The sequence below is a fragment of the Mustela erminea genome, chromosome 8, assembly GCF_009829155.1.
Source record: "Mustela erminea isolate mMusErm1 chromosome 8, mMusErm1.Pri, whole genome shotgun sequence".
Classification (NCBI taxonomy): Eukaryota; Metazoa; Chordata; class Mammalia; order Carnivora; family Mustelidae; genus Mustela; species Mustela erminea.
The window spans coordinates 101,445,987-101,458,938 of record NC_045621.1 but is presented as its reverse complement, the minus strand read 5'-3'; the positions used below and the strand labels follow the sequence as shown (position 1 = coordinate 101,458,938).

The window sequence follows — 12,952 nt, the reverse complement described above, 5'->3', positions numbered from 1 at the left end:
CCAGCTCACCCAGTGGCTTCATTCTATTGGTGAGGAAACAGATTCAAAGTTGTTGTGTCAGACAGCAAACTATTAGCAGAGCTAAAACTAGATCCATGAGGTTTGGACCCTCATCCAGAGCCTTCCAACCACACAGTACTAACCCTCACATACAGAGAAGCAGTATTTCGTCATAGAAAGAAGATTCAATTTGCTAATCCTTCAAAAGAAGACTAATCCTTCAAAAGCAACTCCTGCCTGCCTCACGTCATGGAACTGCAGAGGCAAAGAAAGAGGTTTTCAATTGAAAGCTACTGAATGATGTACACTTTTGCTTTTTGTACAAGTAATTCAGTATGAAATAAATTCACTTTTAAGATGATTAGGATATGTAAAATAGCAAAAAGCTAAGTTTCTACAAGCGATAAATTATCTAGGTGAGAGGACTTGTGTTTTTGATAGGCATCTCTTGCACTCTGCAACTCCCATGCATGTGACCTTCCTTCTTCATTTATGGGTTGTGGGGGTGAGGCTTGGAAACAGGCACTTTCCCAGGACAAGAACTGAAGACAGCCCTTGGAAAGACACACTAATCAACTCATTGGGGAGAGGAGGATCATTTAAAAAACAACACAGAAATGGTAAGCTTCTTGTGTTACCTTCAAGTCCACCTCTCAGTTGTCAAGAGTAACCTAACATTTCCCTAAATAGCTTGGTTTCAGAGGGCAAGATTTGCTTGTTTTGTTTTGCTCCATTCTATACTTATTCCAGTAATAATGAAAAGAGAAGGGGGTTTAGGACATGTGGGGAGCAGAGACTGACCCAGCATATCAGCTTTATTAAGAAAAGGACATAATGGTTTGGCAAAATAAGACAATTTCATTCGGAATGTGTAAAGACATCCTATACTAGTGGAATTATTTGGCTTGCCAAAAATCAAAGTAGTTTAGTTGAATATGGCAGGAACCTAAGCCAAATGACTACAGGTGGTACCCCTGTACAACTTCATAGAGTGTTCTAGAGATAGGCTAGGGAACTTAATTCCAGTGCTGGAGCTGGTGGTATTCCACTTTCATGGTGAGCCAGCAAGAGGGGATGGACAAGCCCAAGAAACCTGTCCTCTACTAGCACAGAATCTCTGGGAAACTGTGATCTTTCTCTTGAATCATGACATCATGAAAAGATTTGTCCAAAGGTAGTCCCACAACCTGCCTGCTTTGGGGCTTGCAGCAGAAACTGAATAAATGCATTCCTCTCTTCCGCAAGTGCAGATCAATCTCTCAAGCCTTGTAACCTCACATTTGGTAGATGCCAAATGAAGAGGAGAGCAGCTAAAAATGTAGGATGGATTCCTTGGGAGAGGTTTTGGACTCTCTTTTCTCAGTTTGTCTTTCAGACAAGAGACTGAAATGGTTGAGTTGTGGTCTGACTCAGATTCTAGTCACTAGAATCTCTTCAGTGGGGGTCTCCAGCCTCACTGACCTAAACGTCCTTGTTTGCAAAAGAACACCCCTATCTAAAGGAAGTAAAAAGTAAACTAATTCATGATTTACCACGTGGATTACCAGGAGTCTTCCTCTCTTGCTCCAAGTGAGAAAGCTGAGCTGGAAACTTTCTCAGTTGCTTCAAATTCAGGTCATAAATTAAGATGTATCTGGCAAAAGCAGGAAAGGGGTTGGAAAAGGGTAGTTTTGCATGAACTGAGTGTAGGTGTTTTCTGAGTACCTCATAACTTCAGGTTCCATGGTGGGGGGTGGAGGGCGGTCCAAGTTCATTTAGCTCAAACCATACATCTGATGGTTTCCAGTAATCTGGGTAATGTTTGGTGGGCGGTCTTCTCTTCCCACGAAGGACACAAGTTCTCTGCAGGGCATCTACAGTCTATGCATTACCTGGAATCCAGCCTTTATCAGTGAAGGAAACAGTAGCAAACTATCTTAGTCATGGTCACTTGGTTACAAAGAACAGAAAACCACTCAATTGAAATTCTTTTTGTTTATTGGAAGGAACATGTTAAGTTTCATGAGGTGTAGAAAGTTAGCAAATGGTTTTCCTCTCTTCTCTTTTCTCATTTCCTATTGTCTTTTTCTCTTGACAACTAGCTCCTTTCTCTTGCTTTTCCAGCTTCTTGCTTCATTATGACTTTTTGGCTCTGATACAGGATACCCATTTTTGTTTTTGGTTATTGCTGGTTTTTTGGGTTTTGTCTTTGTTTTTGTTCTTGTTTTTTTTACATTTACCTTATTTTTATCATCATGTCCCATTTTTTTTCTGTGGAGAACCAGCTGTAGTAATTAGTCTGGCAGTGGACGCTTGACTTGACCAGAGCCAACAAGATATGTTGAGACCTCTGCTGAGGTTCCTGAGAGATGGCTTGTGAGCAGGAGAGGACACAAGACTGGCACTGCAAACACCATCCCGCCTCTGGGAAGCCCAAGACTAATGGCGACACAGCAGATCAAAGGGATAGAAGCAGCTGCATCCTGATGCCAGTTTTGGAAAGCTGAATCTCAATTATATGTGAAGCCAGTTTCATGAGCCAATAACTATCTTGCTTGCTTAAGTCATTCTGGATCACATATTCTGTCAAGAATAACCCCCAAAGTCCCAAATGATATAGCCATCAACCCTGGATCCCCACCCAGCCAACCCCATTCATCACCATGACCTTGCAGTTCTAGCTTCCTCATTGGCTTAGTTGGGAAAGGCATGCTCAGGAAGGAGTAGTTTAATGTGGTATGTAGGGCTATCCTTTGCAAAGCTAAAGGTGGGGTAGAGGGAGAGGAAGTAATTACCTTCTTGCATTTAAAGTAATTAGAGTCCTTGATCTGACAATTAGCCTCATCATATTTTTTTCCCCTGTCTTCATTAAGGTCAGAAATGTCAAAATATAGGGGATAATGTGCAAAAAAATCACTTCCAACTTCACAAATAAAGCTTATAATGCTTTTTCATATGCAAGTCTGATGGAAATTTAGATGATGGGTCCATTTTGTCATTGTTCTCTTGTGGATACGCCAGCAACTTCGAAAATGTTTTCAATATGTCAACTTTAATTTTAAAATTGAAGACAATTGAGTAGCTTGGAAGCTCAGATTTAAGTCATAAATGAAAATGTATCTGGTAAGAAGTGTATTACATTCTATTTCTTCATTATGAGACTATTTAACCTAATTCTTTGACTTAAAAATATCTCCACTTTACAGGTCATGATCCCAGGGTTCTGGGATCGAGCTCCCCATGTAGGGCTCTCTGCTCAGCAGGGATCCTGCTTCCCCACCTCTCTCTGTCTGCCTCTCTGCCTACTTATGATCTCTGTCAATAATAAATAAAATCTTTTTTAAAAATCTCCACTTTAATACGTCAAGATTCAAATAAACTTTTCCCACACCTCTTCTTTTAAGACATCTAACTTATTTCATCAAAAAATAGTAAGTCACAGGCTCAGATATAATTTCTTAGCCAAGAACTATACCAGTGATGTTGTTCATTGTTCCAACTAAAATTTAAATTTGTTTAGGAAGGGCAAGGACGTGACTTCCATATACATGTCTAAGTTCCACATATAACCATTTCATTTTCACCAACATATATACACCTGCGATTGTATACACACAAGCAGTCCAGACACAGCCTGAGAAGAATGAGCACTTGGGCTCTGTCTCCGGACATTGAGTCTACTTGAGTGACGTGGGCAGATTATGACCTCTGTAAGCCTCTGTTGCTTCCTGTAAAGGACTGAGCTTACCTCTTTATAGAAAATAATACCAACCTCATAGTTTTAATGGAGTAAAGGTAGAGCATATACTTGATACTTGGTCTTATTTACCAGCTATTACTTAAGGTAACAAATACTTGCCCTTCATAATGAAAACACAATTCACGAATGCCCACTTCCTACCAGCTGTCAACACCACCATAAATCTCCAGAGTTATAGAATCCTATCTCCACTTCTCATGAATTAAATGTTACTGCCTTCTTAATGCTACTGAAATGTCTCATTCTGTTACTAGCTGGCCGTGTGACCTGGGACAAGCACTTAGGCAATGTGAGTTTTGCTTCTGTGTTTGCAAAACGCCAAGAGCAGACTGTCCTACTCATATTTGTCCTAGATGAATGTTAGGGTCCCCTCCCACTATACCATTCTTCTCTGTGCATCTTAGAATTCAGTTCAGTGGCCACGTGATGTACCTGAGTCATCATGGGACAATTACATCCTGATTTCAAGTGAATCCATATTATTCTTAGAGGAAAAGCCACTTCCATTTAAACCTAGTCTCCCAGACAAATATCAGCATCAGGATAAAGGGAAAGAGAGAGGGAGGTGATATAATGGTATGATAATTCACAGTCTCAGAGTTTGTCATTTTGGAAATCTCTAAAACTTATTTCTCAAAATTTGGGGATGAATTTTGAGACAGAGGTCATCAAAGAGAGGTGTGCCACAGAGCATGAAGGATACCTCTCCATGGGCTTTCAGTCTACTGTTCCACATAACAGCCCCAAACCCAAGCTGCCTTACTTATTGGAAATGCTAACCTCTTAAATCCTTGTATTTTTCTGAAACTGCAAAATAGAACTGTCTAATTAGCCATTCCTTTGGTATTTACTTCGAAACCAACTGTGCATTTCTTGGCCTCTTCACATAGAATTGATGCCAACTGCCACGCAATTCCACAGAGTTCTTGTACAATTTTCACTTGCTCTGCCCTTTTTTTTTTTTCTTTTTTTGGTCTTAGCCTCCCCTCTATTACCTCACAAAAATGGTGAATATTTCAGAAATTTCAGTGCCTTTAGAAGGTCTCTACACATGTGTCTAGAAGACATTCAGGGGAAAATGCAAAGGATGCCTTCTCACGGAAGTGGGGAAGAGAGCATAAATTAAATTTCTAATGGACATCGCCAGGGAAGAAAGTGCTACATGTGAAAAGCCCGGATTCTCTCTGACAGATGGCACGCAGTGAATGCTGTTAACTGGGCAGTGCTCAAGGGCTTGTGCCATTGCAAACACAGAAACAATAAAACTGCTTATTGATTTTAAAGAGATCTGTAATTAAGTATGACATCCTAACAGATAAAGGTTTACCACGGCAGAACAGCCAGGATTTAAGGGGTCTTAAAGTGAGATACTATTTAATGGATTTAAATGTCACTCCTAGGATGGCAAAACTTCAAGAACTGCAGTGTGTGTGTGTGTGTGTGTGTGTGTGTGTGTGTGTGTGTGTGTGTGTGTCTGTGTGAGTGTTTATGTCTGAGGGCAACAGCATGCATACAATTCAAGTTTGAAGCAGTGCATATGCCCATTTGAAATTTTCTTGAGGTTAGAAAAGCAAAGGTTGCAACCCTTATGTTCAGTTGCCTTGGGCAAGCAAAAAATAAAAAAATAAAAAATAAAATATCTGTCAAGCCCCAGGTCTTTCTGTTAAGGCTGGAGTTGAGAAATGCCCTCCAAATGCCTTCAAGTCAACATTAGCTATGACAGAAGCAAGACTATTATTTAACAGTAGCAGCAAATGTCAAAAACAAACTGTGCCTGGCGTTTTGACAAGACTCTGTTGAAAGAGAACCACTTTTTCAGCACTTGTGTAACCGTGGGGGAGAACTCGACAATTAATATCCTGAGGTCTGGTAATAGGATTTCCAGGCTGCTTGGTGGTTTCCTTCTGATACGCATAAAAGGAGTAGCAAGTGGCGGACATGAGCAAAAAGAACCCGAAACAGGGAGGCCTGGAGAAAAGGACTGATGTATCAGAAATCGGGTACCTAGAGCTAATTAAAATGTAACTTCTTCTTGGGGAAACTGCAGTCTCACCATGGTGACACTGTAAAGTATGAGGACAGAGCCATCATCCCTAGGCAAAAATAAGATGCTGACAAAACCTATCTCCTATTTCCCACATTCTTCCTTCCCTTTGGTGCCCTCATGCCGTCCTGTGACACCTGCTCTGAGCTTCTTTCCGTGGATGACGCGGTCTGGCCTAAGCCGGCCAGACCTCCAGCCCAACAATCAATTACTCAGTATAATCACAATGAGCCAGGTCCCTGAAAAGTGACCTAACAAGTGAAGCTGTAGCTGGTGGTCGGTTGGCATAGTGGATTTGTGCATTCAGTGCCCTTTCATTTTGACAGAACCATTAGAGAGTGTCTTGATGCACAGGAAATGCCCATGTGCTGGCTCAGTACCCATACTCAGAAGTGGGAACAAGAAGAAAAGAGAAAGGAACAAATATTTAACTGGTTGACTGTTCACATTACATATCATTGCTTTGATGTTCAGAGGCCTCAAAAGAAGATGGCAGTATATCTCCATTTCACAGATGAGGAAACTGAGGTTTAGAAAGCTCAGGAGACTCGCCCGGGGTCCCAGTCTATAAGGAAGTCATGCGGCGTTCCAGCCTAGCAGTTTGTCAGATTCCCAAGGCTGGCTCTTTCCCCAATTCACTCTGCCAAACCTCAGGATCACACCTGGATCAGCCTCAGAATGTTCTTTTCCAAGAAAAACCTGATAACAATAGTGACTGATAAATAATGCGGATGCTATGAGCTGTGGCAGATGGGGCAATGTCAATTTGTAAGCCTTCTAGAATAACCCCCACAGGCAGCTGTGGACTCTTCCCAAGAAGCATGCCCAGCTTGCAGGCTCTACAGGGGTCATTTAAGCCCTCAAAGAGAAGTCAGTCCCCATGTTTGACGTCCTCCCCCACCACTTCTTCTACCTGCCATCTTCACTGCTTCCAGACTGGACTTTGGATTCCCCAGAGTACACTCGCCAGTCTGCTCATATTGTTTTCCTGCCCATCCCATGCCACCAAAAATTGTCCTCCCTTCCTCGAGCTGAGTTCGGACCTTCCTTCACACCTCATCAGTACCTGTGTCCCCACCCTTCGGAGGCCTTTCCTGACCAGCAGACTAACATCATGTTCTTACTCTCACAGAACATATCCTCTGTACAACCCATTTGTGTGGATGCCCCAAGGCATGGACTCACGTATTATGGGGCACATAAAAAACGATACCACCCAGCATTAATAATTTACATAGATGTCTCCCAAAATGAACTTTTTAAAAGGTCAGAAGTCAAAACCTGTTAAAAAAAATTTCATCACCTTTCTATTCTGTCAGAAGGAGAATAGATGAAATGAATGCAGTAGAACATCTATTATCAAGAGAGGCTCAAGGTCTACTTCTAAGCATTCATGGAGAGCTGAAGCTGTTAGGCTCTCTAAGAATTGCTCTATTAGCTTTATAAAATAAGCCAGGCTCTGGAGCCAAGTACTGTATTAAACATGAGCTGTGTCTGTGACAAGGCTGCACCTGAGTCAGAAATCACGACGGTGCCAAGTCACTCACTCTAAGGGGACAGCCAGAGAAATCTGCTGGAAATACTTAGGGGAAACCACTTGCAGGGACTGGTAGGGACAGCACCATGTGGTGATGAGGAGGACCCTTGGTCACTAGAGCTAAGTCACACCAGAGTTGGAAACCCTGCTCTGCCTTTAGGAAAAACATAGATGTTGGCAGCTGTCTGTATATCTGGAGGGGTATGGCAGGGATGTTTAGAGGAGTCCCAAAGCAAACACCTGATTCATTTTCTTCCCTTCACTTTTTTTTTTTTTTTTTTTTTAGTATTTTATTTATTTATTTGAGAGAAAAAGCATGATACAGAGTTGAGAGCACAAGCACAGATGGGGGGAAAGGGGCAGAGGGAGGGGAAGAAGCAGACTCCCCACTGAGCAGGGAGCCTGATGTGGGGCTTGATTCCAGGATGTCTGCATCATGACCTCAGCAGACGCCAAACCGACTGAGCAGGTCACCCCCCCAACCAAGCCCTGGACTTTCTTCTTTTAGATGACAGGAAAAGGCAAAGGTGAGCCCCTTCCTTCTTTCCCACCATTCTAGAACTTGGATACTAAGTTTACATATTATGTATTTTAAAGATAATAATTTTAACTTTACCACCAAAAAAAGTATTTTATTTTCTCCTAGTTGTGTTCACTATGAATCACTTAGGACAGAAAATATGCTAGCAGGCAGAGAGTGTCACAAAATGCTTTATGCCAACAGTAGCAGACACTATTAGTGATCACCCGTATGTAGTTCTTCTCTCCTCCGGGGGAGGGATTACACATCCCAGTCCCTTTATAGTTAGTTGGGACCCAGAACCAGAACTAATACTATCAAACATTGAAGGATCACAGATTTATTCTTTCTGGGGGGGAAAAAGAAAGCTGAACTTGACTCAACCTTATTATGAATTTTACCATATATTCTGGAAAGATGTGCTTCAACGTAGACTGACTTGCTTTCTCTTAGACAGGCATGACACGGACATACACTGGGTCTGAGGCATAGGAAATTCCACAAAGGTTTGTCTTTACAAACATCTTTAAGTGACATGGTCAAATTGTCAGTCTACGGGCTCCCCAAGCCAATATGCGGAGATTCCGCACGGCAGCTGCATCTGGCTGATCCCAAAATGATGGGGTAGCACTTCGTTTTTCTGTAATGTCCTGCTGGAAAATCACAGACTTTTGTAAAAGCAGAGAGGATTTTTTTCAAAACAGAACTGCCACTGTCATACTTTGGTTGGGTAGACATTCCCAGAAGATCTAGGAGTGACATGTGATGACTACAAAGGGAATAGAAATGAGTTTCATTCAGTGGCAGAAATTCCCAAGAAATGCATTTTAGAAACTTTTCTTCTAAAACAAACAGATTCAGCACTTGGGTTCTTTCTTCCCTTTGTTTCCTCAATTGCTCATCACAATGAATTGGTCCATGATCACATCCCGTACAAGTATCCTCAAAAAGTGTTTCCAAGAAAGAGATAAATCTTGCAAAGGCAACAGTCATATGGCAACACAGTAGCTTGGAGTGGATTTATTGTTTTCAAAGCAGTGATGAAAAAAAAAAAAGCTTATTTTAAGTGGCAGTATATTTCCTAAGTGCTCATTACTTTCAAAGCCCACCTCTGGGAACACCACAGGAAGATTAGCAATTGCAAACCCTGCCATGAAAAGAACAGAAGGACACCAGGGCATGGTTTCGATTTGGAATCAAAACTGCCCCTTGTTCATGAAATCCTCATGGAGACCGCAGCCAGGGAAATGGTGAAAGGGAAAAATTGCCCATATACGGCAATCAGTTCTGACACAAGGCTCATCAATAGCCCATTCTTTCCCAGGCACATCATTATCTATCTGATCTGCCAAATCTGATACTTAACAACATTGTCTTCAGAACAGCTGACATACCCTGGAAAAGTCTGTCTTGTAAATCACAAAGAAAGATGACAGGTTTCACAGATTTCATCAGTGGTAAAAAGAAGGGAGGTATAAAGGAAGAGATACTAGTATACTTAACCCTCTGGCACAATGAACTCAATGAACTAAATGTATTTTGAAAGGAAAAAAATAATCTCCATACCTCAATTTTTATTGAGGCCAAAAAAGAAACCACTGACTTAACCTATTTTTCTCAGCTCCTAACTAAATTGAGTTTTTGAAACATAAAGAAAATGAACAGGCAGAAGGCATGATTTCATGGTATCAAAAAGGAGTGGAGAAAGTTGAATCAGGAAGACAGACTACTTAAGCTGTAGCCTCTCTCTCCTACCTCAGGTCGATAGAAACAACAACAAAAAATTAAAAAGAAAAGAAATCCACAACTATACTGCCAAATGAGATGTATCCTCCATGGACCAGATACTACAAGAACTCCAGGAAGTGAGAAAACAACTGAGACCAGATAGATGGAGAGAAACCACAGCTCAAAAACCCTAAAGGAGGGGACTTGCTAAAAATGAAACCACAGATTCTAAGCTCAGAGGTGGCTGACGCCAGAGATGAAAACACCGAACCGACCTGATGGGTTTAAGCAGGCTCTTGTGGAAGCAGCCATTGGGCTAATGCAACACTTCTACTCCCCCATCTTGGACTGGATGGAGACAACACAGTATCCACCCCAGATGAAAGTGGTAAGAGTGAGGACTAAGTTCAGAGCGGCGTGGTAGTACTCCCAAAGCCAACAAGGGAGCACTCATATCTACAGATAGGCTCATCCTGCCCTTCCCTACATTGGCTATGTATAAAAGTTACGACCTTTAAAAGTAGAAAAATTAATATCCCCAGAAGATACAAGAATGACAACACACTTCCATAAAATACAATACAATACATACAATACAATACAATACAATACAATACAATACAATAAAGATCTTAGAAAACTCAATATGTGATCGCTGAAACTAAAAACCCAGTGATGGCTGAATGCTGAGTGGATATAGCTGAAGAGCAGCTCATTGAGCTGGAAGATCCAGTTAACTAACTGAATGAGTGCAGCACAACAGAGAAAAGCTAAGGGATATCCAGAAAACAGAAACAAAAGATCAAAGATCTTTTGGATAGAAGCATTTGAGAAGGAAAGGAGAGAAGAAAAACAGAGAACAAATAATAAGAACAAAGACCAAAAAGAAAAGAAAAAAAAAAAAGCCCTAGAGTAAAGAGGAAATGTCTCTGACTGAACAGGATTTACTACAACCTGTGCTGAAATTTCAGATGATGTGGCGGGGGCTGGGGGTACTAAACTACAAAATAAGTAAAAGAAGGGAGAAGGGACTCTAATTAAAATCCCAATCCAGTCAAGGCATCTGGTAAGTATTTCCTTCAGATGGTTGGGAGGATTACAGATAAGACCGTCCTTTGCACCTGACCTCTGAGTAACACCACTACTGCTCTAATAGCTGGTTACACGGGCCTTGAGTCCACTCCACTGTGGTGCGTCTCCACCTACGTTGGTGAACTATGTAAACAAAGTTGTTTAGATCACACCTTGGACCTCTCAACCTGGAAATGTTCCACTAAATTCTTGACTACAAACCCTAAGCCTATCACCCTTTTTGTGAAAAAGGGCTTTTTACCTCAGGGCATTCAGTCCTTTTAGCGCACCTCATTCTTTCTTTCTTTTTTATTTTTTTTTAATATTTTATTTATTTATTTGACAGAGAGATCACACGCAGACAGAGAGGTAGGCAGAGAGAGGGAGGAAGCAGGCTCTCTGCCGAGCAGAGAACCCAATGCGGGGCTCAATCCCAGGACTCTGAGACCATGACCTGAACTGAAGGCAGAGGCTTTAACCCACTGAGCCACTCAGGCGCCCCCAACTTTTAAATTAACATATAATGTACTGTTTCTTTCAGGGGTACAGGTCTGTGAATCACCAGACTTACATAATTTACAGCACACACTGTAGCACATACCCTCCCCAATGTCCATCACCCAGCCAACCCATCCCTACCCTCCACCCCCCAGCAACATTCAGTTTGTTTCCTGAGATTAAGAGCCTCTTACGGTTTGTCTCCCTCCCCCATCCCATCTTGTTTCATTTTTCCCTCCCTTCTCCCGAGTGACCCCCTCCATTCTGCCTTTCAAATTTCTTTTATCAGGGAGATCATATAATTGTCTTTCTCTGAGTGACTTGTTTCGCATAATACCCCTTACACTGTTAGGTCACCACTGCTGATTCAACTTCCCTTCCCAATTTGCCTGGATCCCATGATAAAAGATCCCTTGATCTTTTGTTAGAAGCCTCCACTCATTTTTCACATAGCCTTTGTGCCATGTCTTCCAATAAATTCCCAATGAGAATCAATCTATCCCATCACAATTGCCCTAAACTCCTGGACTACTGAGCCCCCTAGACATGGCACTACCATGTTGATTGGCTCCACTTTAAGAATCTTATCTCTGGCCTTGAGTCCTTGATGGCCTCAAATGATCTAGAAACTCTTTCTTCATCTCCAGTCAGTCCCTGTGTCTATTCTTTGTAGAGGCTGTCCAAATCTCCACCATTCCCTCAAAGTTCTCTAGCTAATCCCAGCTGCCCTCACTTGTAATATACAGCTCAGTATATGATCAGACTTGTCCCAAATATATTTTGTAAGCTATTGGTATACAATGAAAGACTTCAAATGTTAAGATAAAAAGGTTAGGGAAAGCATTTTCCAACATAAAACAGTCACATCCCCTTTACCTATAGGCTTAATAATTCCTTCCAACTGCACTTCAAACTTCTAGCTCCCTTCTGCCAGGAACTGCCTTCTGCTCTGGTTTCAAGCACATCGCTCTTTTATTTCTTCTCCCACTTCTGACCACAGCCCCTCCACCTCCTTCACCAGCTCTTCTGCACACACCACTAGGCCTCAGATCTCATCTCTGTTTGTTCTAACATGCTCCTTGGAGATCTCATCCACCTCCACAGTGTCAAAAGATCATGGACACATGCCAACGACAAGCTCCCTCACTTCCATCCAATAACCCAGACTGCTATATCCAATTGCTTATGATGCATCTTTACCAGATGTTCCAGACATAGCTGAGCTGATCAAACTCATTAACTTTACCCACTCACCTGCTTCTCTGCATTCCTCTTTGGTTTATAGGAATACCATCCACCTAGTTTCCCAAGAAAGAAATGTTAAGTCCCACTTCTCTTCCTTATCCTTCACACTCGAGTCATCAGGTTCAGATGTTAGTCTAAAATGTATCTCAATGTGTCCCTCACTCTTCGTTCCCAAAGTTACGATCTCTCTTTCGCTTCAAACATTCCCCTCATCTTACACGCATCTACACCAACCAATAGCAATCTGGGCTGCACATTAAAACTGGCTGGGGAATTTATGAAAATCTTCATGTTCAGCGCACACCCCAGGCCAATTATTTTAGAGTCTCTGGGAGTGGGAACAAGGCATCAGCATACTTACAAGTTCCCATATGATTCCAATATGCAGCCAGCTTGAAAATTTTCCCAGAATTGAAGACATGAGCACACAGAATGAAAGTGCATACTGAATAACAAGCAAGAAAAGTAAAAACAAATCTAAAGCTAAACAGGTCAAAGTGAAACTGAGTAACTGTGAAGATAAAGAAAATTCTGTGTAAAAGCTCCTGGAGAGAAAAACCAAAATTACCT

General features: G+C 41.7%; 1 protein-coding gene across 5 annotated transcripts in view; it reads right to left on the bottom strand.

The window, feature by feature from the left end:
- Positions 1-3,565: 3,565 nt before the first annotated feature.
- INSIG2 (insulin induced gene 2) overlaps positions 3,566-12,952 on the bottom strand; it is a 29,723-nt gene continuing 20,336 nt past the window's right edge. For all 5 annotated transcript variants that reach the window (XM_032353846.1, XM_032353850.1, XM_032353851.1 and 2 more), the window contains one exon: positions 3,566-3,577. The gene's annotated coding sequence lies outside the window, so the exon portion shown is untranslated. The remainder of the gene's footprint in view (positions 3,578-12,952) is intronic.